Source organism: Cyrtonyx montezumae, unplaced genomic scaffold (assembly GCF_038088225.1).
Source record: "Cyrtonyx montezumae isolate F1298 unplaced genomic scaffold, pur_monq_1.0 scaffold_2, whole genome shotgun sequence".
Taxonomy (NCBI): domain Eukaryota; kingdom Metazoa; phylum Chordata; class Aves; order Galliformes; family Odontophoridae; genus Cyrtonyx; species Cyrtonyx montezumae.
The window spans coordinates 62,303,290-62,330,455 of NW_027071936.1; the positions used below are offsets into that span (position 1 = coordinate 62,303,290).

The 27,166-nt window shown below is 38.9% G+C and overlaps 1 protein-coding gene across 3 annotated transcripts in view; it reads left to right on the plus strand.

Moving 5' to 3' along the window:
* CTBP1 (C-terminal binding protein 1) overlaps positions 1 to 27,166 on the plus strand; it is a 211,463-nt gene that overhangs the window by 1,982 nt on the left and 182,315 nt on the right. The window contains exon 1 of one of the 3 annotated variants that reach the window (XM_065735899.1): positions 2,170 to 2,213. The exons of the other annotated variants lie outside the window; for them this stretch is intronic. The gene's annotated coding sequence lies outside the window, so the exon portion shown is untranslated. Of the gene's footprint in view, positions 1 to 2,169; positions 2,214 to 27,166 lie in introns of those variants that run through there. 3 annotated transcript variants of the gene reach the window in all.

A 27,166-nucleotide genomic window follows, 5' to 3' on the forward strand; every position in this document is an offset into this window, starting at 1 on the left:
GTTATTCATATACAGAGGTTGTACTTTGTTCTTTAATATTAGGTTAATAAATGTCTTCTGTTTAACCTACCATACAAAGTTATCAAGCCCAGGTATAATTAAATTAAGTTCAGTTTAATTGCCAGTATGGCTTTGCTTTTAGAGGTCTTGTAAATTCAACTACTCTGTTCTTCAGTAGGAAACACAAATTTAGAACAATTAAGAAGGTTTACACACTGCATCTTGTTTGTTTTTCTTTGTCCCCTAGTGGTGTAAATGGAATAAAAATTAGTTTCCATTTTGTACTTCTTGGCATTGTCCAGTTGAATCATAATCTGTTAATGCTTGTTCTCGTTTAGCATCTTATTAGTGTATTAGCAATTAGTTAAAATTAAGCAGAGCATACAGAGTCCTCCAGCCTTGTTTGGAGAGATATTAAAGGCATTTCCAATTGTTTTCTACTTTACTCTGGGTTAATGAAGAGAGGAAGATGTGTGCTGTTAAGCATTTAATGCAAATTCTGTATCTTTCAGAAGCGTAAACACCCTGTGTTTTGTTTGGTTTTGGTAGAGCAAAGCAGAAACCTTGGTGCTCTGAGGCTTTCTTTGGACTGATATCCTCCATACTGAGGTGGCAAAGGGAATGCATATCGCTGTCTTCTCTCTCTTTAGTACACAAAGCTGCTGTAAGGATTGGGTCTGAGGATTAGGTAGGAGCAGGCCTTTACACTCAGGCAGGGAAGAGCTGCCTCTGTGTAGATGGGTAGTTATGGTGCTGTCCGTGTTCCAGTGTGGCAGTGTAAGCCTCTGCTATATTCTTCTGGTGAGTAATGATGTGTGTGAGATACTGAGGACCTCACCTTTCATGTTAGTATTTCTCTTCTGAAGAACGAATATTTCAATATTTTATTTTTATTTCAGGATCTGCATACATAACAAGGTGTTAATATAGAAATAGCTTAGGTTCAAAAGATGCACAGCAGCTCATCTGTGCTAGCAGGACAGGAGGGTGAGGTGGGTGATGCTATTTTCAGACACCTTCAGCTATTCAGGAGTTGTTACGATGTTTGGGAGGTCTATGAAGATTTGGGACATGAGCTCTTGGAGTATTTTGAGAGCACCTTATTGGGAAAATAGTTGCTTTGAGTTATTCACAGCAACAAGGCATTTGTGAGGGGTTGCTCCACCGTTTCATTTCAAGTAGTAGATATGAAGCATAACCGCAGAGTCAGAAATTGACAGAGAGCAGAGAAGCTTCTTTTGATGAACAAGTGTTGATCTGCTGAGTTTTGTGAGCATAAATAAGCTCTTCTGTATCAGTCAGAAGGGGCAAAACGTACACTTGGGTTTCTTGCCCAACAGTCTTTGGTTGTTTTGCATTTTTGCAATAAATGCACAGTCTTTCCTTAAAATAAATTACTTGTGTGCAGATCAAATGCATTGTTTTCTTATTTTAGCCTGACTGTGAGGACTGTGGGCTTATCAGAGTAAGGTGCAGGTGAGCTCAGCAAGCATTGGAGTTTCCTACATTGCCTGAATGGATAGGAGCTGAACCCACAGCAGAGGAGTGCAAGCAGGCCGTGAGAATTAGCAGGGCTGGGGGAATTATGCCATGCTTACACAAAGCAAATTTCAGGTGTCAAAGGATTTGTGAACTTTGATTTAAATATGTACATATTGGAGGGGGGGGGGGTGTCAGGGGAGATACACAACGTAGATAGAATCCTTGTGATATCTCATTTTAAAAGCCTTATTTACATTAAAAACAACAACAAACAATGTCGTTTGGGGATGTGCTGCTAAATGTGCCCAGCCTGCTGCACTCCTGTAACTTTCTGAGTGATGTGAATGGATGGGTTAAGGGGGGCTCACCTTGTTTTAGTCGTGAGCACTTTCTTACCGCTCTGAGTCGCAGCCCCTGAAAAGTGGGGGGGCTGAGGAAGAAAGTGCTGACACAGCCCTAACTACGGAGCAGTGCCCTTCGTGCTGCTGCAGTGATTGTCCAGGCAGCGCTGTCTGCTTTCCTGTCATTGTGCCTCGCGTTCCTTTAATTCAGGGCATTTTTTTTTTTTTAACTTTGTGAAAGTTTGCCATTATTTAAAGCCCGGAGCGGGTGGGAAGAGCAGAGCTGCGAGGCTGGAGGAGCGGGGACTTGTTCATCTCAGCCTGATCTTGTCAGTAACAGCCGAGCAGAGGGAGAGGGAGAGCAACTCCGGCTGGGGCAGCGCTCCAAAGGTTTGTCTGTTGTTTTTCTGCCGAAATTCCGCCTCGGTAGCGAAGCGTTCGGTCCGCGGAGCGTTGCTCGCGATCCGTGGGTTCCGTAGTTGTGAATATGTGTGCGTTTCGGTGCTGTTTGCCTAAGAGAAGCTGTGCCTGCGTGTGTGTGTGTGTGTGTGTGTGTGTGTCGGGGAGAGCGAGTGTGTGTTACGGTCGGGAAACGCTGAAGAAGAAGAAACCCTGTTGGTTCTCCATGCAAATGACCGCTTTGGTTGTAACAAAAGCCTTGATGTTGGGCTTGGAAAAATGATCTGACAGTGTAACAACCCCAGGCCACTTTCGCCATGTTTTTGTTTATTCATGTTTCATTCCGTTCGTCGTCGCTATCGCCCCAGATGTTCCCGATTTCCCCGTTTTAACACCGTCGTGCCTTTTTGGAGTTAGCAAGGAAATGCGTGCAAGAATGTTAACAAAACGGCGAGGTGTTGCAGATGTTTATACTTTAGTTCTCGCGCTCGCCGATCCTGGCAGAGGGATACCGTGCATATGAAGGAACGTAAGAAGCATCTGCTTTAACTGCCGAGCTTGTAATTTCCAAATGTGCCCATTGTAACTTGAATATTCGCATAAACAGATGAAGTGAGCACGTTCCCGGTGCGGTGGGGCCGGTCCAGAGCTCGTTTGTTTCCTAGGGAGGGGGGAAAAAAAAAAGGCAGCGAGTAAGAACGAGGAAAGGAATATCTGTGACACAACATGTATGCTCCTAGATAAACTCCTGCCATCTCGGAGCGCCTTTAAATATTTGAACAGCTTCTGTTAAGTCAAATAAAATTGGTTACCATGAGAGACAAAAAGTGTAATGGAATAGTTGGGCACACAGATGAAAACCTGAATGTAAAATTGCTTCAGAACCATTCCAAGAATTGAATTAGGCTGAAAATCTTTTTAATAACAGTCATAGTAACACGTTTAAACGTTGGAGCTTCTGAGATCCTGGAAAACAACACTGTACAGAAGCAGCAGAGGTGGATGGCATGTTCTCATGCTGTTGCATAAATTGAAATGTAATTGTCTGCTAATGATATTAAAATCAATCTGTTTTTAGGATTTTATGCTTGTTGAACGTATCAAGGCACATACACAAATAAAAATCTTTAATCTTAAAGGACAATGATTCAATGTCCGGAGCCAGTGCTTAAATCAGATGTGGTAACTATGGTGAGAGGTAAAGTTACTTAGCTTCTCACAGACCATGCATATGTGGATTTCTTTTTGTAAAATGGAGATTAAGGAGAAAAGGATTAGAGAATCTACAGAGAAAATTTGTGCAGGAGACCTGTAGCCTTGCTCTGGGAATTAACACAGAGGAGGCTTTGAGAACAGAGGCAGGATGGAAGTAAACACTCCCGTAATATATATTGATGATAATTCTAGAAAGGAATCTTTCTGTTTGGGAATATCAACAGCAGCTCACAGAGGAATGAAATCAATCCTCTCTGCATGAAAATAATCCTCCCACTCCAAGAAAAACAAATAATCAAAACCCAGCATAGATCTTTACCAAGTGACAGCATGAAATCAAGTGAAGTCTGATATTCTGAATTAACTCATTTTAGGCCATTGCAGAATAAAGCAATATTGATTATTTGGATTGCAGAGCATTCCTATTTTTCAGCATGTATATGTTATGTATTTCGGGTTTCTTTGAAAAACTTTGAAAATGGTGGTCATACAGAGTGGGAAAACAAAATCAGAGTTTAGCATTTTAGCCAGTAAATATTGGGGGAATTTGAACTGCAGCCAGAGAGACTTTGACCTTGTTCCTGGTTTTTCCTTGAGTTGAGAGGGTGCAGCATTACCCTGGGCTTTTCAGGGAGGAATTTGAGATTATGCTGATCAGCTGAGGGGGTTACGGGTAGGATTGCCATGCCTCCATGTGGATTGTGTGTTCTGAGAATTTCTTGGGTTAGATTAGTCGCTGTTGGGAATATTTAGGAAACAGAAAGGGGAGAGGAGAGGTCAGGCTTCGTTTCCAGTAGGTAAGGACCACTTCTCACAGTATGTGCTCTATTACAGTGTAGAGACATGTTGGGAATTGGAGACCTGCAGCTTCCTGGTCTTAGAGGTTAAAACTTTCCAGGTGTTAGGTCTTATATTGGAAGCATCTTTAATAAAACATATTAAAGCTTTGAGTGTCCCCTCCCCGCTAATACAATGGTTGGAAAGAAAACCTGTAGAAGTCCACAGGAGGACTCGGAATTCAGTGTAGTTCATACACTCGATGCTAAAACTCTGATGTTTGTGTGATTGCTGGGAAACCTCTTTCAGCCCTTTGTGGGTCATAATCCCACGCTTTCCTTTTTCAGCTCTTGTCTGTGTTATCAGATACCTGTTCAGGGGAGCCCATTCACTACTACAGTGCTACACTGTGTGTTAAACATGCAAGTGGAATGTGCATTTTTGGACTTCAGGCAAGCTGATAAGTAATAGGCCCAACTGCACTGTAACTCATGTTGGTTATGGATCTTTTTCACAATAGAGATGACAAATTCTAATAACTTTTCTTTTTAAATGATCATTTTTTGAAAAAAATATTAAAACATGCAAAATTATATTATGCCCTAAGAGGGACACAGAAGTAAGAAAAGAATTCCTTATTGTTGTAGTAGGGGACAATACTTTGCTTTCTTTTTTTGTTAGAGTTGTCATTAGAATGGCATAAGTACATTATTATCGCATTTACTAATCATTATTTCGGATGAAATTTTATATTGAAGCAAAAAGCTTCCATACACTAGAACAAAACTCAGATTTAGCTGCTGATGCATGATAATTAATTTAATTGTTTGGTGTATTTTTGAATTTTTATCATTCTTTATGAGACTGCAGTGTGAGCAAAGCTATATGTGTATGCCTGATAAGTCACGTTCAGGACACTGTGGAGCCTAATGGATAAGACAGTGGAAACGTCTTCCTTGCTTTTCTATTGGATCAGGTCAAATCCATTCACTTTTGTTTCTTCATATTTCAAGATGGTAATTCCTTCTAAAGTGCTCCAGTATGTTTTGATGAAATTTTGAGACAAACAAAATTTTTGTTTTACTTAGCTTAGGGGACACGTGCAACCAGTGGATGGTGTTTACTCATGTAATGCTTTAATATTTGTAATAAAAGTCATTAATCACTAACATAAACAAATAAATCACTAGTTATTTCGTAATGAAGCGTTTCCAGGAAGAATCCCAGGATGTGGCTGTTTGTGAAGCTCTCTAAGCAGCTGGTTATTGGCTGACTGGTTCGTACCTGGTTATTGAGTATTGACAGAATATCAATCTTCTAATGTTTAGGACAGGAGACAGGTTTTAACTGACCTGCTTGGCTGTTCAGCTGAGGCTCAGCCAGAAGTGTAGTTTTTGCATCATCTTAGGATGTTGGGGTGGAAAAAGGGAGTCTGTTTCCCCAGTGAGGCTGCTTACATTAGCAGTGGAGAGGAGCTCCTGGCCTTCTCAATTATATTTGAAGACTGCAAAGACAAGAAATGGAAGATAGAGAATTTCACTGCCAACAGCTATGTTTGTGCTCAAACAGATGAGGAGTCCCAGTTACGACACTGGATCTACAGAAGTCGAGTAAAGGTTTGCAGGATTAAGTTTTACAGTATTTATCATGTTCTGCATGTATGTGTAATGGAAATGTACATGGAAATTGGTCAGTGCAATGCAAAGGCTGAGCAATTCAGAGGTCTTTGAGAGATGATTCTCACTCTGTTTGCACTTCATGTAAAGCTGTGTAAATGGGTTTCAGGTGCAGCACAGGGGATATGGAATAGCTTAATACCGAAAGAGTGTGAGTTTAGAGAGAATTAAAGTGAAGCGTCAGCCTGCACAGCTTATTCAGAACAGTTCATGGTATGGTGATTTGCCAAGGGCTGATAAATTTTATCAATAAATCCCTTGCCTGAGAGAAGCAGGTAAATATTAAATTGAAGAAATTATAGCTGGAAATACAAATTGCATCGTAAGATTCCACAGTTTCCTTCACGTGTTTCACCTCTTGAATTATCTGTTAGTGTCTTTACCTGCTAAGGTTGGTATTTTGTTACTGAATGTGCTCACGTGCTGGATTATGTTCTTGGGCATAGCTGAAAAAGCCCCAACCGCTTCAGAGTACACTTCTGTTGTTCGAAAAGTAAGATTTCATTCCACTTCAGAACCTTAAAATGTCTCCAGCAGTTTTCCGTTTGTCAGGAATATTTTTTCTTCATCTGGAGAACAAGCCAATATGGCTTAGTTTGTGAAAGTTGTTTATACAGTGATATTTTCTCTCTACACAGTGCCTGGAATATGTCTTAGAGCGTAAATAATAGGATAAATAGAAGTTTTTGTATCCAATCAGCTTCTGTTTATCTTTTCCAGTAAGACGTGTGTGTAAGGAGAAGGGATTTCTACCTTTGAGAAACTGCGTGCCCTATCTGGAAGATAAGCATGTTTCTTAGCTTGGTAAATCTTAGGACCACAACTGTTGACAGTTTCCCTTTAAAACAATAAAGATTAGGCATGTTTTCTGTGGAAACCGTTACAGCCATTGCTTTGTCATTAAGGCATTTCTCTACCTTCCTAACTGTGCTTGGGGTGAGGAAAGGTAACCAGTGAGGTTGTGAACTGATAATGCCTGCAGAGGTTGGAATCACCTCTGTGTATTTTGCAGGGGAAATAATGACAGTTTTAAAGCTTTTGTGTGCCCCTTTTTCTTCAATCTGTGCTACTCTGTTGTCTTTTCCCTGCTTTGCTTCCTGATACTCCTCCAAGAAAAATATAACATGATATTTTCTTCCATCCTCTCTTAAACTGCCAAGCGTATGGGTGCATGGATGGAATCTCTTTTTGTTGTTTTTGTTGTTTATGCTTCTGCATGACAGAAAAGTAGAGGTAGAAGTTGGATCTAAATTAATAGATTATCCTGACTACTTTTAATCATATTATTTATTTATTTTTTAATTTTTTATACATCCACTCTGCTTTCACCCTCCATTGCTGCTGTGAGGGAGTGATATCAGTGTCACAGCCATTCTGGCTTTTCAGCGTAAGTGATGTGAATTTGATCTAATGCAGTTAGTATATCATTCTTCAGGCCCTCTGGTAGGAATAGATAGGAAAAACAAAAGCGATAATATCCTCCAGTGTGAGCTGAGGGAAGGTGACCAGTGGAATTCTGACAGAGAAGCAGTCCGATCGATCTGTTATACTCGAGCTGTTGTGTATTGGCTGATGTGTTCACCCAAAATCTTGGCACAGAAATGAAAGAAAAGGTCCTGTGTCAAAGTATCTGGGAAAGATGCTCTTGAGAAAACTGCCATTTCCCATTCTGCTCAATAACTGTGGGACAGGAAATTGGCTCTGCAGATTCTTACCCCCTGGGAAGTCAGATTGAGGAAAATAAAGACTGTGGTAGAGTCATTGCTCTATAAAAGTTAAGCAAACAAAATCCTCTAATCTGTTTAATTCAGCCCTAAATTGTTAGGCTGGTGAAGATGTCAAAAACAAGATGACACGCGTTCCTATAGGAGCAATTTGAAGTCTAACTACTGATCCTGACATCCCTGTATCAAAACAAACTCTTATATTTTGATTGTAGGTCGAAATTTCTGGACCTGATGGGTACTTATTTTGAAGGAACTTAACCAGATGTCAGTCTCACTGCTTTCAGCTCCAGCATCTCTGCTCATCCATGGAAGAGAGGGACTGTGGAAATGCTAGAAATAATAATAATGCAGAAAAGATTGCCTGCTCCCATTGAGCTGGGAGAGAGCGTAATCCTGCAGAGGTCAGGAAGTCAGCTGTACTGTAAGAAAGGATCATTTCAAGTTTCTATTTAGCATTGTACAGCAATATTGATAGACACTAAATTAGGAGATATGACATATTTAAATCAATTTCAAATGTCACTCTAAGTCTTGAATGCTTGCCTTTGTTTTTTCAGCTCTTGAGTTTTGCTACATCTCTCTTTGCCCATCTTTTTTTTTTTTTTTTTTTTTTTTTTAAGTTTTATTATGATTTGATGACAGTGGTGTATTCTAAATGTGTCATTATTTTGTAGTTTAGAGGCCGTGGTGATAGCTTTGCCTGCTAGTCACACACTTCTCAGAACATTCCCTTTGGATGTATTTCTAGGAATGCATTGCCTGAATAAGGTAAGGAAAGGTACAGCGTTTTAATCTTGAGGTGATAAATAATAGATTGTGATTGTCTATATCCATCTTGGGATAAATATGGAGTCTGTTTGCAAGCTGAAGATGTAAGCTGGAGTTTTCTGCGTGGGGAGGTACATAAGATAAAATGCTAAGCTGACCTTTCTAGAACGTGAGCAGCACCTTCTAATGCAAACTGTGACTAGTCTTGAAAGTTTCCTCTGTGTTTGTTCACTTCTTTCTCACTAAAATGTGTGTAGTCAGTGTCTTCTGTTCCAGTGTTGTGGTTCTGCAAGTGTTTTTCCATCTTCATAATAATGGTGAACAAGATTGTGTGCGTACTGATAGCTGGTGATGCTCAAATTGTTTGGATGAGGGTGGAGTCTAAAACCTTGTTTTAAAAGTATGGATGAATTATTCTGACTCTTGAAAGTTAAGGCTGAAGAGTGTGGAGCACCAAGCCATGTGAGCAGCTGGGCTAATAGCGTGTTCAGGAAGCCAGTTCTCTGTACATGCCAGCCATTTCAGTAGTGTGTGCTGTGGGTGCTGACAGTATCTCAGGATCTTCATAATAAAACATCAGTGTTTGAGAAGAAATGATCTGGGCGTGAAACACTGGCTTGTTTCGTATCTCATGCCAATTTCTTTCAACCTTTCCTTGAAGAACACTGCTCCTTTCACGATAAACTGATTATCTTGTTTTATAGAAATTAAGGTTTTGCTCTTGCCTGAATTCTTAGCTGCAGAGTTTAGTCTAGAATACTTCTGTATCCTGGAGAGAGTGTTGTTCATTTCATCATTTAGCTTTAAACTCGAATTATCAAATTGTGTTACCATTTATCATCTTCCCTAATGGATTCACAGAGGATATTTTTAGTGGTACAAGCATTGATTTCTGCAGCTTCAGAATTCTTTCCTAAATTGGTAACTGATGTGAAATTGATTGTAGATGGCAGTAACCAGATTTCTGAAATTCTGGAAGAAGTTGTGTGTGTGTTGAAGTCCATGAAGCCAAAGTATACCTAAAGTTGTAACGAAGAAATCTATTTATTTATTTATTTTTGAGCCAACAGCTATTTATTGTGAGTGTGGAAGAGTCTCTTTTGTTAATAGTCTGTTAACAATGCTAACTTAGAAATGACAGTCATTATCATTGCAAATAGTAACCACTGAATATTTGATGGAAAACACCCAAAGCAGGCAAAATGGTTAAAAACATGCAGTGTAAATGTTAATTTGTCCTGTCATCTTGGGTAGTTAGCAAAGTATCTGATGAGGTAGTAAACCTGTTTTTCCTCTTGAATTAGCTTTTTTGTTATTAGTGTTTGTGCTTTAGAGCTTTGGAATCACAGGTTTGAAGGGTTGCAAGGGGCCTCTGGAGCTGAGCTAGCCCAACACAATGAAAGGCACAGTGTAAACAGTAAGTATTATAGATGTCAAATAATTGTAATAAGATATTTTTTCTGAAGAATGTTAGTAGAGTTATGGTTAAGACTTTGTGCACTTTGATGGCAAACGTGTTAACATATTTCATCAGCCCAGGATCGCAGTCAAATTCTGATCCTGGAATAGTGTAATGCCCAGCTACCTGTCAAAATAATCTGTCCAGATGTAGTAGCTGATGTTTCTTTTTATCCTAATGACTACACTGTTTAGTTTCATGGCTGTGAAGGTTTTCCACAGCTTGCAACCAGATTCACATTATTAGAAATTGGTGTTCAAACTGACATCAAGACTGACAGTAAAAATAGGCCTCATAAAAGCTGTAGTATACCGCACTGGATGATAATACAACATCCTCTTACTGCTGGCTTTTCAAAATCTGTCTATGTACCTCTGGGCAAAGTCAAGGTTAAAAAAACTGAATTCAGTTTACATTCTAAATACAGGAAAATACTTGAAAAGAGGAAAGATATAACTGTACAGTATCAGAGGCATTTTATTTTTCATGCATGCTGATGTTCTAGGGAAGAATATGATCTTTAAATATCAGCTATTACAAGTGATGAAACAGGTACATGTACAAAATGAGTAATATTTGGCTTTAACAAATAAGTGAGGAATCAAAGAAGGTGGTTTCCAGCAGTATTTTCTTTCTGGTTTTATCTGTTACCCTTGACAGGCTGTACTCATAAACAGAATAAGAAAACATCCTGTCCCTCTTTAGTCTTTCCACCAAAATAAATAATGTTACTTTCAACCAAATATATTTTACTTCAAGTCAAAGAAAGACACGTCATGGCTGTTGGCAGTCGCAGATTTCAGAGCAGACTTTCTGATGAAGGCTTCCCTCTTCAGGGTTGACTCTTGTGTAACTGGGAAGGTTACACTAAGTCTGTGTTGGGGAATTTCTGCTGTAGTTCTTGTGTGGGAAAAGAATTTGTCCTGTTGCCAACTGCACAACCCAGAGCCAACGAGGATCTGGAATTTGAATTGACAGGCCAAAAGCTTTCATGTTTGGGTTTTCAGAGATCCTAGTTCAATCCAAAAAGGATCTTGAGAGTTTTCTGTTTTGAGACAAAATTTTATGTGTGCTAAATCTTGTGTGAGATGAATCAGAGTTTAATCAATACAGAATTTATATTTATGGTGTCTTATAGACCAGTTTTTGCTTCTCCTGTTTTTTTTTTTTTTTTTTTCTTTGAATATGACTCAAGTAGTAGAATTTGGATTGACATGATGAGTAGTTAAAGCTTGCAAACATTTTTCTGGTAATACAGTTACTTAAGATGGACTGAATTGTAAGTGATGTATGCTTGGAACTGCAACAGAAACACAGTGGATGTGCTGTGCTGATCTGCTGTGAGGTCTTCCATGGACTCCAGTGGACCAAACAAGAGTGTACAGATGTGTTGCTTTAAGGCCTCATTCTTCAAAAAAATCTACCTTATTTTTTTGTCATACTGGTAGGAAAGAAGGTTCAGCACTGTGTCTGCCATAGGGGCTTGGAGAAGAAGGTTTCAGTGGCTCTCTGCTCCTTTGGAGCAAGAAGTGTGCTGTAGTCAAGGAACAAATAAATTGACCTGATATATAACAAGCAGTGTTAATTTGGAGGGAGGAGCAAAGACTGAACCTGGGTTCATTTTAATTGCATACCCTGTAATATACATCAGATGTAAAAGTGGAATAACAAAAAATGATGTGCTGACAGTTTTCAATTTTCCACTTTTCAGCTGTAGAATGTCTTCATTGTGGGTCATTGCATCCATGTGGGTTATGTTAAGCGTTATGCAATGATATTAACCAAAGTAACTTTCTGCTGTAAGAATTTGTGTGAGCTCTGCAACAAGGGGAGAAAGGGAATTTGGAGAGTATGCATGTCGTTCACTTTTGAAAAATAAAGTTCATAGTTGACATTGAAACAAGCATTAAATTTAGTTATAGTTTCACGTCTGTTTTTAAATTCAGTTATTTACTTGGGCAAGGTATTGATATTGGAGACCTCAGGGAAAATGTAAATTGGACAGACCCTAAGGTGCCCTGAAAATGTGTATTAAAACAAGGATCTGGTGTTGTGGAAATGGCCTGGAGCTTCTGGATGGGATGCTTTTTAGGTACAGATTTTCAGACTGCGTTTAGCAGTAAGGTAATTTATGATGTAGATGTGACATTGAAATTTGTGTTCTGGATTTGGTTTGTCATAGAAATCTTGTCTTATCTGATGTTGATAAAGTCACAAATTAACTTGATAGTGACATTTACATGACGTTTCTACCTTTCTGAGTGGATTTAATAGATTTGATTTCTAGTCAATGAACTACAAAGATGGTGTAGATCTGAAAAGCAAAAGAGTAACTACTGTATCTGCCCTATGTTTAAGTGATTTTTGCAGCACAGTAGAACACTATCAAACTGTATAAAATAGACATCTGTTTGATATTAAAACATATCTGCTGGTGCTCTTGTAGTCATTCCTACCAGAGCCAAATGCTTTGGTTTTCTTGTACCGCCACTGGAATCAGCAGGGATAATCTCAGTGATCTTTACTGCTGCTATGGTCAAGAAATCACTGGCGTGAAATAGAGATAATGCCTTCAGGATTCCTTTGTATTCCTTCCCAGTGTCACTTTAGGAGAGGTCTTGTTGGTAGCTGACCAGAAGTATAGGGCTAAATTTCACGTGGTTGACTTCTCACAGATAGCTGTTTGCTTTCACTTCTGAAGTCTGGCTGGTAGGCCTTCCTCTCAGACAGAACAGGCAATAATTAGAGCTGTTTCTTACAGTTCTTCAGTTTTGATGACCTGAAGTCTGAAAATGATCTACCAAAGAAGTTTTCAGTTTTGCTTTAAACAAGCTGGGTAGCCTTTTCTATTTCTTTGTGATGAATTGATCCTACAAACAGCATTTTCTTCTGACTTTTTTTGGGGCAGGTGTTTTTTTTTACTTTTTTTTTTTTTGTAATAAAATCAAGTAAATTAAGCTGTAAATGAAGAGCTGTCTTGTTTTAGGATTCTTTGAAGACTTTTTCTTTGCTTTCAGTGATACTCTGTTCTATTCTGGACTTCCAGTTTCTTTACAAATAGCAAGATATGAGATGCCTTTAATTGTCGTGTAGACTTAAGTCTAGAAAATCTCGACTTGGAGAGGAAATGAAGAGTAATAGGAGTTTAATCTGAAGAGGAGTTTGTGAAGGGCTGACATAATAGCTTTCAGGTGTGCAGGAAATTTTGTGGAGTCATGGTGAGGAGTATGAGAAATGATGGACTTGGATCACAGTAAGAGTTAGTCAGGTTGAGCTTTACTAAAATAAACAAGATGATTTTATTTTAAAGCATAATGATACAGAAACTCTGGGATCAGCTGCTTGGCAGTCCTGTGCAGTCTACGTTATCTGAGACCTTAAGCTGCAGTTTAGACAACTTGTGTCAGGAATGACAGAAGTATAGATGATCCGAGCTTGGGAAAGGAGTGGCCAGATGACCTTTTGAGCTCTCTTTTCCAGTTTCTTTTTCTGTGAGCCTAAGAATAGAATAAGACAAGCATGAAAAGTTTCTGCATTTGTCACTATTTTATTGTGGTTTGTAAGGAAAGAGATACAACTTCTAGTCAACATTCATCTTCGTTGTATTTTTTTTTTGTTGTTATTATTTTGGGCATGTGTTCTGGGGCAGTGAACTACCAGTACTAGTTAGCATGTTTAACTGCTTTCCAGTATGACTCTATCAGCATTATATTCCATCAGTTTGCCAAGATTCAAGTTGTCTGTTCATTTCAGAGTGTTCTCTAATACTTCTAATGTATGCAAGGCCATTAGTATGCAGCTGTTTAGCAGCACCAGTCAATGAGTTGGGGCGATCTGTGCTTCGTTTTTCATCGCTTTTGAAAAAGTCTCTCTTCAGAACGCGCCAGCTTTTCCTTTTCTGCAATTTGGCCTTAACGATAGGAGAGACAGCTCTGGAGCGTTTTCTTCCTGTGGGTTTTTTAATCTGGTGTGGCCTGCTATTTTATGAACTCTCTAAGTGCATTTGGGTAAATGCTTATTCAGCCCTCGTGAGTTTATTCATGACTATATCGCTGAAGTATTTGGGAGTTCATTATGTTCATGCTTCCACATGAATGAAGTTGTTTTCTCTGAAAGTAGAGTTTTTAAAGATTTTTTCTTGTTAATTTCCATAGCTGTTGACCTACTGTTATGTAATTGTGCAATTGCTCCTTATGTAATAAAAGCTCAGCACTGGAATATATTCTTGCTCGGCCACGTGTGCTAATTTCCACTGCTGAGTCTCCAGGAGGTGGGTGGGAGTTCAGGTGCATGGTCCAGGCTCTTCTCTGCTTGCACTCTTAATTTTTGTTCCTCCTTAAAGATGAGAGATTCAATGAGAAAATGCCCTAGCATCCTCCTGGCGTAGTCTGAGACACCAGCAGTAAACCCACTTTGATTCTTGAGAATTTACTGGTGCACCTGAAAGTAGCACCCTAAAATGTGGTGATTGGATTTATCTGTTGTTCAGGATTAAGAGCAATTCTTCCTGCAGTTTTAGGATGGAAGGAATTGATTTCGTCTATCTCAGGGTGTCTGTACAGACAGCCCAAAGTTACCCTTGAGAAACAGTAACTTTCCTTTTATTCTTCATGGCCCCGGGGCTAGTGTTCGTGAGACCTAATTAAGTTGGATGTTAAGAGGCCCACCTACAGAAACAGTCTGTTGAAATTGGTCAAATGAACTTTAATTAAAAGCAGGCACCCAATAATTACTGTATATATTTGTTAAGGTTCTATTTGTGACAGATTTATACTGAAGGCTTTTTTCCTTGTTTTTTTTTTTTTTTTCTTTTTAAAATGACGGATTTGCTTAAAAAGTGTCTGCACTGGAATGCATTTAGTTGCCATTTGAAAAAGATCAAACTTTTGATGTGGAAATAAGTAAACGTTGTTTAGACTGTGTAATTTGAACTGTTCCTTAATCCAAATGTTTAATAATGCTATTTCCCAGATGGCCTTCAGTAGCTGATGGGAAGTGAAAACCTTGCATTTTACCATAGGAATGAAAAATCATTTGAACTCCTGAGCTTGGTACTTTTTGTCAGCCTCTTCTTGAAGGTTAATTCTTCGGAACTTCCTTTTGGACGGTTCAAAGAGCCGTGTGCATTCTGTTGCCAAAGAAGCCCATGGAAACATGGCAGTGCTTCATGCGGTTCTGAAACTGAAAGCAAGGCGTTGTGGAATGCACTACGTTAGCATGGCAGGGCCTGGGGTTCGTTTGGTTGTTCTCAAATTAATCCTAACTGCACTTGTGCACTCAGAACCTACCTTTTAAGGTACCTTTAAAGATGTTTTGTTTTAACCTTTTAAGATGTTCTGTTTTTTTACTTCCTCTCTTAGTTTGTATTTCCACAGCTGAAAGCAAGTTTCTTGGTATCTACATAAGTGGAACCACTCATCAAGATAAATCAGTAGAATATCTTGTATCTTCTCTTAGAGTCGTACATTTCCTTATCTCTCTATTCAGATAATTCATTACTATTTTCTGCCTTTAGAATTTTTTGTTGTTTTGGTGACCTGTTGACCTAGATCACTACTATAGACTATTCTGTACATTCATCTAATTGATACTATTTATTGAAAATAAAGTTCCCCTTAAGTCCCCTCTGCTGTATTTTGCATTCGTTTCTGGCTTAATCCATGCAGCGACTCTGCTTGGTCACAAAGTTGTGGTGCTCATTGTTAGCTACACGACAAGATAGATAAACAATGCACAGAGAAATGATATGCAGAAATTCTTGTGCTGTACCATCATTCGTTTTGAAGTAGTGTCCTAAGAAAAGGTCATGCCAGGCTGTCAGGATGATCCCTGAAATCTCGCACATGAAAAATGGATATAGGTTCATAGAATCATAAGGACCTACAGAGTCATCTAGTCCAACTGTCCACCCATCCATTGCTACCACAAGCTACTAATCCATATCTTGTATATATATATATAAGTAACTCTAACCAAAACATCATTCACTTGGTCTTTTTTGTTACTTTTTGTTATAGTTGAATCCCTTTAGTACGTTAAAAATGAGCCAAGAATATATTTGTGGTAACTAAACCTTAACTTACAGCTCGTGTTGCTTCACTCCTGTTGTTCTGAGGAGGTTGGAAGAGAGAATGTTTTGTAAATTCTTGTATGGTACAATTTAAAATAATGAGCATCTCATTGTGTGACTGAAATTACTCATAAATTTGCATTCCTTGTTTTTCATTCTCGGTGTGTAAACAGCTACAGGGAAAGTGCAGGGAAAAGTATGCTGAGTCTCAGAAATACTTATTAACTTCACCTTTCTGTGATTAAAATTTGTCTAATTCACAAGCGTTTTAACTTCAAGTTTCAACATATGTTTTAATAAGTATCTTCTCATTATGGAATAAATGAAGAGTGGTTTAAATAGTGTATCAGAGTATTTTGTAGTTCAGGCATTAGGTGTATTTCAGTCTGAATACTGCTGTTTATGAGTTATGAAAGAGGGGAATGGAGGAATATAGGATAGTGCTTTCATTTGTCTTGAGCTTTGCTTGCTGCCTAGATGTTTTTTTAAATGATAGCATTTTTATATGAGGATTCTATGATTTTGTTTGTTTTGCTTTAAAAAAATCATAAAGTAACTCAAGTATTTTAAAATAGCTGTCAAGTATTTTTGTGCTGTCTCAGTCTTCTATGAAATGAAAGTGCAGGAGCTCTGTAGAAATGAGGATTGGTCTTCCACTGATAAGTGAGATGGTTAGCCTGAACACAGCACCTGAAGACCAAAAAGAGGAGTAGGTGAACTTGTGAGGCTTTGCAATGTTTGGCTCTTTCAAGGAGTACTTAAGTATAGGGAAGGCTTTTGGATGTTAAGTTCTGTAAACCACTTAGATTCCTATTTGATTTCCTGTTACTTGTAGCAAGTAAAGCCATAAGAATTGCGAAGCAATTGGGTGGACTTGGATACCACGTCCTGGTGACCAGCCATCAGCACAGGAATTGTGCTGCCTTACCAAGGACTGAACAAAGCAAACTGCATGAATTCTTTCCAGTGTTTCCAACAAACATCCTCTGTTTCTTTTGGCAATACAGCTTAGTCAGGGATTTTGCTGCTAAAAACAACTAAACGGAGAAGGCTTTTAAATCAAAATAAAGAACTTCTGGAACTTGGTCACTGAAATCACCTACTTTGTTGTTGGAAGGAGCAGTTTGTGACTTACAACTTCAGCATAAACTTTTTAGACGAGGGTGAATTTTATACAAGTATGGGATGTTGCAAATAAAGAAATCAAAAGGAAAAAAAAACCCTTGAGATTTGGTATTAAAATTGTTTGTGGAATCGGATGTAGTTCAAGAATTCTATGAAGAAAATATTTCTCCATTGCAAAGGGGGTAAGGAGATGAACCAACTTCTGATTCTTCAGCAGCTTAGCAGCAGTGATGCTTGTGATCCAGGATCTGCGAACATAAGCATCAGTTGGAAACCGATAGTGTCCTTACATTTGTTTGTGGGCATTCAGAAGCATCTCTGCAGCTGAGAAATGACTGAAAAAGGAGTTGTTGTTCCACCTTTCCAGTGTCGGGCAGAAAATTGGAAGAATTGCTTTTGGAATTACTTCAAATTTAATAATTAATTGGAATTTGACCCAGACCCAAAAAAATCACTTCATCCAAATACAAACCTCAGTAAACAGGTTCTGCTTGTGAACCTGTAGTCCATTAAGATTACTGTCAAAATAAGAACAAGGGAGAAATGTTATGTTTGAAGTGTTAAATCTTTCAGGCACTTACCTGTTCCCATCCCCAGTGTGGAGATCACATGTTAAATCAGGACAAGGGAAAAGAAACCCACTAGGGTGGGTCCAGTGAGACGTCTTTGTGTTGTTTCATGTGTAAAAAGACAATTTGCTGTTCCTTATCCTCCCTTATCCTCTACCAAGCTCTAATGCTTTTCAGCTGTGTAAACTTTACTGGTGAAGTAAATTGTGCTTTAAGGTGGTGGTTTAGTGTTTTTTAAAAGAAGAACCATTTTGATGCAGTGTTCCACCTTGCATTCTTGGGAACGTTTGCATCAGCACGGCTGGAAGCAGTTATGGAGGGAGGTCTGTGGCCTCATCATGTTGCCCAAGGACAATTTGGAGCTGTTTCTTTGTGCTCTCAGTCCAAAGCTGGCAGCGTCTGTATGGCATAACTGCAACTTCGGGCTCTCAGTAGTACTCCATTGGAAAGAATTTGTGTTCCTTTGGTTGGTTTTAAAAATTGGGCTCAAAGGATATGTGCACTGCATATTAAAAAAGCATTAAGCTTCCAAAGGAAAGCCCTCAGTATTTAGCACGTGTTGGTGTTCAGATAAAATAAATTGTCTGCTCCTCACTGCGATGGCATCTTCCACTCAGTGCTTGCACCTTCTGTTGTCAGCAGGATTTCTGCCTTAGTCAGCGTGCAGGATGGGTCGCTTCTTGTTTGTGCATGTTCTTGGTGCGGCCCGTTTATTAAGTCCTGCAGTCAGCTGTGTGGAAGGGTCAGTTCAGAACCGTGGCTAAAGAGCTGGTGGTCTACGAGTCCCTCGGTACTGTGAAAGTTGGAGTGTGTGTGTGATTTTCAGAGTGGTGAGTTTTTCCAGATAAATCCCTTCCCGTGGGACTGCAGCAGTGGTGGGGTTCAAAATTAAATTCGGAAAATCTGTTTACTGAGGAAATGTGATGGATTTTTCTTTTTTCTCCTGTTGCTCCTCACTGCCCCTTTTTCCTGGGGCAGCTGCCAGTTGGCGCAGCTCTGGAGCCCCTGCAGTCAGTTTGCAGAGCAGGCGGTCCCTTGGCTGGATGGGACGTGTGAGCTGACTCAATGGGATCTGCCTTCCTGGAGGGGAAACCCCACTCCCTTCTGGTCCCCTGTCAACTTTCTTCCTTTGCATCCAGTCTTCTGCTTGCCAGACTGCTTACTGAGTACTTGAGCTCACAAAGTCACCAGAAGCTAGTAGTATTTTTCTTTTTTATCTCAGTCTTTTTTTTTTTTTTTTTTTTTTTTGGTGTGTGATATTGATTTGCTGAGTGGTTGCATACCAAACTGTGCAAATAAAGGCTGGAGTCTCTCGTATGGAGGAACAGAAGGAGAAGAATGATGACTAGCTTCCTTAGCAGCAGTGAGCTGTCACATTGACTTACTAGCTGCCTGACCATACCTTTGGAACTTTAACACGGGGCTTAAATATTTGACTGTATGAATTGCTGCTCACTGTCACATCCTTTGAGAAATTAGGTCTAGGAATCTCATAATAGCTATTCAAAGTCAGTTTAATACCTTTGATGCTATCCTTTCTCTGCCTTAATTTACTTATTGTACAGATTGGAAAACATCCTTCCTTCACTGTGCACATTGTATGAACGTGAGCGTTTAAGTGTTATAGTGGAAAGTGCCAAAGAAAAGCACATTAGGAATTTCTTCAAAGCAGGATTTGAATTGTGTATAACAAATTCTTTCTGAATAAAGCAGGATCTTTGGGGAGAAAAGAACTGGTAAATGTTATTTCTCTTGCAATGCTTTGCATTTAGAAAATGCAGACTGTGTTACTTTCTAATTTTACTGTTTCCTAACTTTGGCACGCTTGATTTTGCACCGTTAATCATGTTCTTTTAATCTGATTTAATTGTGTCAAATAAGTTTTATATGCAATGAAACATAATTGAAAAGACACACTAAGAAGAGGAGCCTTGAAACAAAAATTGCAGTGCACAAACGGTGTTATTTTTATTAGCCAAGTTTAATCTTAAGTTGTAGTGTAAGCTATGCAAAACATTACTGGTTGTTTGGTTAAATATTAAGAATTCAATATTTTTAAAATCATCTTAATCACTTATTAGCTTTTGTATCTTAAGGAAATGTGTGAGTTTTCAAAACTCTTGCCAGTATTTTTTTAAATGATGCTCTGAGCAGTGATTTCATATAGGAGAAGTTTCATTAGCAGGGAGCTCTCCCTTTACAGCTTAGAAGAACGGGCTTAAGAAGTTGTTGCAGAATTTCGTATTCAGTGACAAAGAAATGTGGAACTTAGTAGGAGAGAAAGTAAAACCACGCTCAACTTTTGTGCTGTTTCATTCTTTTTAACCCATCTTGTGTTCCTTCACTGTAATTTTGGTTTCTTGTGCTCTTAAACCCAGCACTTTAGCCTCTGTTCTGGCATTACTTACACAGGGCGAAGCTCGTGGCTTTGATGACTGCAAGGGCTGCTTTCATCCCATGAGCAGCCTGGTACATGGGGCTCTTGTGCTGAGTTCCCAGGAGTTTGGAGGGCAGAAATATTCAGAGCTATTGCTGCTTACCAAATATTTTGCCAACAAAGTTTTTAGGAGGATACCAATCTAGGTGTTTTTTTTTTATTAATACTCTAAACAAAAAACTTTTTTGGCTTAAATCTTAATCTTTTTTTACCAATTGAAAGTCTGTTTTTCAGTGGTAACTTCCTGCTTAGAATTGGTGAAACGCTTTTCCTGTTGAAAACAGTAGTGAGTATGAAGACAAAATCATTTAAGCTGTTGCCCTTCTGTAGAATCTAACTACTGTAACTGGGGGCTACCAAGAGACATAGTAATAAAGAGGGGATTACAGCCAGAGTAAACAAATACTGATTCTTAATGCTGATTTTCAGAAATCTTCTGAAGACAAAGTACATCTGTGTTTTCAGAGCCCAAGTATCTGGGTGCTGGGGGGTGTGTTTTGATCATGCTGAGAGGTTACATTTAATGTTTTACTTTATTCACTGGAGAAATTGCAGTTTGTGGCTGAGATGTGTACAATGTCAAAAACATTATTCTTTCTTTTTTTTTTTTTTTTTGGACAGCATAACAGACTGATCCAGCAATTGAGGCATAACAGATGGCAGAGTTTCAGGAACGGAATGAAAATTAAAGTGAGATTATAAGCTAGGTATAAAGTACATCAGAAGATTTGCTGAGGGGGGAAATAGGAAGAAGTGCTTCAAGGGTGACTACTGGGCACGTTTAAGAGTTTGCTTTTTGAAGGTCTTTATAGTCATGGGGTGATTATGCTGTAACGGTGTTTTGTGGGATGAAATTGTATTGCTTTGTGCTCCGATCCTTGCATAGTTAACAGATGGATCATTTGGGGGAGGGTGGGACAAAGATGTGGCTCCTTTGCTGGTAGAAACAAGGTCCTCTCCTGTGCTCCAACTCTTTTTTAAATATTATCATGGAGTTACTACTTCATACTGTCAATAGAAGTGGAAGAGAAAATAATAGAGTGAGATAGTAAAGCAGAATAACAAAAATTGTCTTTACTTGGAGAATACTTCGAAATAGCAATCCTTGACTGGCAATCCCAATTATTTTCTGCACAGCTGTTCACATTCCAGAAAAAGAATGTCTTGTTTTGAATTAGCTTTGTGCACTTCAACAGGGAGCTTTATTTATAGTTCAGAAGTATTTGCTTGGATCTAATCAGGAATGATATAAATTAATGTCATAAACAAGCCAAGAGACTTGTAAAGTTTCCCTAATGCTGCCTTTGCCAAGTTAGACAAGTAGTTTGCACCTACTGTACAGGGAACAGCTAGAAGTTTGTGCTACTCTTCCTGCAGTGTGCTGCCAGCAGTTGTTTCCCATTGCTAGCAGGTGGCAACATGTGTTTGTTTACTGGTTTAGTGGGATACTTTCATGAGAAATATTTCTGTAGCTTGAGAATAAGGCAGTAGGAATGCTTCCTTTCCAGTATTTGTCTGAATGTCATGAAATAGGAAAATAAGTACTACCTCCTTACCTTTACCAGTATAATCATCTTGAATAACCTGCTCTGGAAGTTGAACTGTGAAATCTGCTTTATTTAAAATATTCTGTTTTCTGTTAAATGTTGAAGTGATTTCAAATGCGGATACTAAAGCTGAGTGTCCTGTTTCTTACAGAATAGTTACTTACATCTCCTCTCCTGCTCCCTCCAGTTCTGAATTCTTATCAGTGCTGTGGCTCAGGTGTCACCAGATGGGTGGAAGATACCCTGTTCTAGACTTGCCTGGCCACATTTTTGCTGAATTTTGATGAATGGGAGTTTTAACCATTCAACTAAAGGTTGACATTTTGTGGTGCTGTGTGTAGAGAGTGTTAGTTTTCACTTTTTATTTTTTAACAGGGCTGGTATTTCACCCGGTCAAGGATCTAGTTCTGTGGCTGACCTTTGAGTGTGCCTGTCATCCTCTGGGGCACTGATGTACTCCGTACTGCTTGGATTGCTAGAGTTATAGAACCACCATAGCCGAGTGACTTTGAAGATATTTGATATTTATTTGATATGGTACTTATTTCTAACTGTGGGGGAGGCATCTCACAGCAGAAAGCTCTGAGGTTCTTTGAAAATGCCATAGATGCATTGATGGAATCTGGCTTTGTGGGGTTGGATAATCATAAATGAACACCTAGCTACTGACTGAGAGGCAGAGGTTGGCATTAGGCTATGACATGGAAGTCTTGACAGTGCAGTCCCCAGTAGGCTGTGTTTAGTGTATCAGAGAAGTGATGGCAGGCTGGAAACGGGATGAAATATTCAAAAAATAAAGCCAAATAAATGTTGTGGTAGTGTGCTGGAGGCTATGTGATGGGAAGGTCTGTATTCTCAGGTCAGAAAAAAACAACCCACAATGAAATAATGAAGGTGTCTGCTAGTAACACCCTAGACTAGAATTTTATTTGCATATGAATTATAAGCCTTTGATTCACCAGTATTTAGACCTAGTTTGAATTTGAGCACTTGGAGAGGTCTGAAACTAAGATTGGCACCAAGGTTACAAACCTGAGTCATAAGCATGATGGTGGTGATGCTTACTGTGATCAAGACTTTTGTCTTTTCTGTCACACAGATGTGTACTTTTCACATGTTCAGCTAAAAAGAAAACACTAAAAACAACAAAACCAAAAAACCCTGCAGCCAAGAGACATTTTGTTCTGCCACAGGTCAATAAATCAATTAATCTAAGGTCAGCTTTTCAGTTAATGCTCAATGTTACTTACAGACAAACTTTGTTTTCTCTCTGCTGCTCCTGCAAAGACTTGGGCTCTGTGATAGGGATCCTGTGGTTCATCTGTCTTGCTCATCCTCTCCTTATACCCACAGTACTTATTCCCTAGGATCCTACCAGCAGATCTGCAGCCTCTTCGTGATCTGCACTGGTTTGTGGGCTGTTGTGGACCAGGTGCAAGTCTGTTTGTTATGGGTACCGTTTGAGGTTTTTCCTTTGCACGTTCTCCAGTGTTATTATAGTTAGTTTGAGTTGAAGCTCTACCTTACACCATATCACTCCCTCCCTTTCCAAATTTGATAATGTATTTGCTGCACATGCAGTATTGAACAGTGTTGGCCAGTGTTAACTCCTGGCACTGCCTGGCTTCTTACGTTCTACCAGCTGAGCAATTGGTTCCACCTCCTTTGGCTCAGTCCCTTTGTCACAAGAGGGCAGTTGTACTCAGAGCTGGTGAGGTCGTGTCCTGTGTACAGTGTTCAGTTTTAGGCCCTTTACTAGAAGAAAGACATTGAGGCCCTGGAGCGTGTCCAGAGAATGGTGATGGAACAGCCACAGGTCTGGAGCACAAGTTTTATGGGGAACAGCTGAAGGAGCTGGGATTGTTCAGTCTGGAGAAGGCTCAGGGAGATCTTATTGCTCTCTACAATTCTCTGAAAGGAGGTAATAGCATGGTGGAGGTCTGCCTCCTCTTGCAGGAAACAGTGATAGGATGAAAGATGATGGCTTCAAGCTGCACCAGGGGTGGTTCAGATTGTTTATTAGGAGAAATCTCTTCTCTGAAAGAGTGGTGAGGCATTGGAACAGGCTGTCCAGGGAGGTGATGGAGTGTTCAAGAAATGTGGAGGTGTGGTGCTGCAGGGGCACGGTTAGTGGGAATGGTTTGATGGTTGGTCTTTTCCAACCTTAATGATTCAGTAGTGACAGATTGTTGTCTTAGAAAGTGTTGAAATTGTGTGTGTGTGTGATCTCAGTGATGTTGAATCCTTCCTGCAGTAGTTTGATTTCAGTACAAAAAAGTTTTTCTTCTTGCTTAGATTTTATAAGGGAATGTAGAAAAATAACCTATAAAGTTTTCTTTCTTTCTTTCTTTTTTTTTTTGTAATGAAATGAAATGCTTATACAAACTAGGCCATAAGTACATTTAACAGAACTTATACATAACAGACTTGTGCAGGAAAATACATATTGATTCCCAGCACTGTAGTGCTGCAGCTTGGGACAGTTTGTGAAAGTTCTCCGAAAAAAAAAAGCCAAAACAAAGCCAAAACTCCAGTAAAACAGAGAATGACTCCAATGTTTCACACTCAGTATTTATAAGAAAATTTGGATGTATGGAGTATGTATTACTGGGTGAGGAAACAAAAAATTGTCAAACACCCATTGTCCTGTTCCCACTGAAGCAACCTTGGAAATTAGGGAGAAGCAGGAATTATATGAAGAGAGAAAGAACAGAGTTTGCCTCTAGCAAAATATGTTTACAGTAACAGCTGTTCTCAGAGGAACTGCAGGATGTTCATAAAAGAGTTTATTTTATTTTTTAGCTATATAACCAGGAAAGAATCAAATCAATTGACTTAGATATGTCAGAGTCCAGTGCTCAAGTTCTGATAAAAGGCTGTGTTTTCTCAGTTGAGGGTTTCTGATTAGTATATGAATGCTCCTGAAAAATGAAATGCAGCAATGGCTAACGAGAGCAATCAGGACAGTCTGTCCTGTGTAGGCACTGGGGAGAAAGCTTCATGTTTGTCTGTGCAGCTTTGAAAAACTCTTTTTTTCTCAGCACCTTCATGTTCCATTTTATTGACGCTCTTCTTAGGAAGGTGAGGCCTCACTAAAACCAAAGTCAATTAAAATCTACTCATTTGTGTTTTTATCATTTTTTAAGACTGCTTTTGTTGTGCTGAATGATTTGTCTGTTGCTCCTATCTTGTATAAATGCCAGAAGCAGCTTAAAGATGGGCACTTTGTTTAATGCTGAAGCACTGACTAAAAGTTAGGAGTGTACTTACATATCAGTGTAAGGTCAGTGTTTCAAATAGTCTAAAATGCTAAAACATATGTAGTGTTAAATACAAGCATCAAGTCCCCCTGAATGCTGCAGCAGATGTCTTGTGGTTGTGAATGTCTCTTGAATTTCCAGTTACAGCCTCACTGGTAAGTTCATAAAAGCTGCTGTATTAATCTTTGCCTGCTATTTTAAACTCAATTAAAGTTGCAGTGCTCTGTGATGACACAATTTAATATCTGAGAAGACTTGTGGGGGGAGATGCAAGAGCCCACTAGTAATTTAAGTTTAGCTTTTTTTTCCCTTTTCAGTGTGTGCCATAAAAACTCGTGTGGCGATACAGTATGATAAAAATGCTCCTTGCATTCATTGTTTTTATTTCCTGCTTGAGATTGGATTTCTGAATGCTGAGACTTTTGTCACCTGCTAAATGTGGAAAAAGCTAGTGATGGAATATACATTTAAAGCCTTTGACTTCACTCAAAAATTCAGCAGAGATTTAGTGCTAGCAGTTTTTAGGAGAATTCATACATTCTGTTCTTAGTAGCTTTTCATACTGTATTTCCACAGTTACTTTTAAAGATGGTCTCGTTTCTCCATCACTGTGTTTCTGAGTGCTTCAGCCTACCCACCTGAGCTCTCTCTGGGCAGTTTATCTGCAGGAGGCAGAAAAAAGAACATTCCTCACTACAGATACATTATACTGAGTTTGAGTTATGATATGGATTTTTCTAATCCATGCGCAATGATTTTTGGGCACATTGTCATTTGCTTTGTGAGCACTGAACACCTGAGTTGGCAAGCTTCTGTTTTTAATCTCCTGCTATGGACAGAGTTTTCCGTAGCCGTGTTTAACCTAACATTTTGAAAACAAAGCAACACAAGAACTAGAAGCAAACAGCCCATCCCCCAATGTATTCCTACATCCACCTTTGTTATTCACACTGAAAACTGGATGTTGTGCTCACTACACATGTTGTATTATTACATGTTGCTATTAATGCATTTCAGTGGTGTGTTCTGTCTGCTGTCTTCCAAGGCCTGTATTTTTTAGGTTTCTTTACAGGAAAACAACTTAAATATTCTAAGTTTTGTACTTCTTGAGTCCAGTCTAAAAGCAGAAAAGGTGTGGATTATGTTGTTTAACAGTCATTTTAAATTAAGTTGTGATGAACTGCATATGAGGTATATATAAGAACATTCTTAAGTGGAGAAGAAATTAGAGGTAGCTCTCATGTATCACCTCTGCAGCCCTGCATTAAAAATAAAATAGCTTTATCCACTGAGAGTTAAAAACCTTCTTAAAACAAAAAATAAAAGCAAGGTACAGAGATGCTTGTTGTGTTTTATGCTGTATTTAATGCTGTATTAGGTTTGGTGCTGCAACGCTTAACATTTTCTTTAATAAATCCAGAATGTACGTTCTGTTCTGTTTTGCATACTTGTTGCTTCTGCTTATGACCCTTTTGCTATCAGTCAGTGAAGTGAATCACTTGCAGAAGACACCCTGGGGATGAGTCCTCCTTTAAGATGACTTAGCAAGTCTTTCACATCACCTGGTTGAACAATAAGAACGAGTTGAAAGTCATCTTGGGTGGAATTTCTGAATGCAAAGGGTATCTGAAATGCCTTTGGTAATTTTTTTTTCTTTTGAAGTGATGAATTTAATGTAACCATGAGAGAGATAGAAGTGTATTTGGAACAACTCTAATGAACCCTTACAGAATCGATGCCTGTAACAGAGCATGTAGGTTAAATGAGTTAGATCTTCAAGTTGGGTATAGGTTATAATGTGTGTGTGTATGACTGCAGGTCTCTGGAGCTGGGCTGTTTTGTGCTTAGCATCAAAGGTGTCATCTGTCACAAGATAGCAACATGAAGTCATAAACTTACAGCATTAGGTTTTCCTGAAGCACTTACCAAATATTAGTTGTATTTGGACAAGGAGGACATGCAATAAAATATATGGCAGGAATGTTTGACAGTAACCATTTTTTTTTTAAATTAAGATAAAATGCATCTATTCATGGAGGGAAGCAGTGTATTTTGTCAAAGAGGAAGTACTGCAGGTAGTTGTGGAGTGTAATGCAGTTGCAAACAATATTCAGCATGGTTACACTCCAGTAATGAAAGTAATGAAGAAAATCTGTTGTTTCAATGCTTTCAGTTGTTCATAACTCAGAGAAATGGGACTGATGGGAAGGAAGATGGAACAAAAAAATAAAAACGAAATTTGATTAAGTTCTTCCTGGAAAGAAAGAAGGATTAAAAAAAGGATAAAATATATCTCTAAAGTCATTTTCTTGGA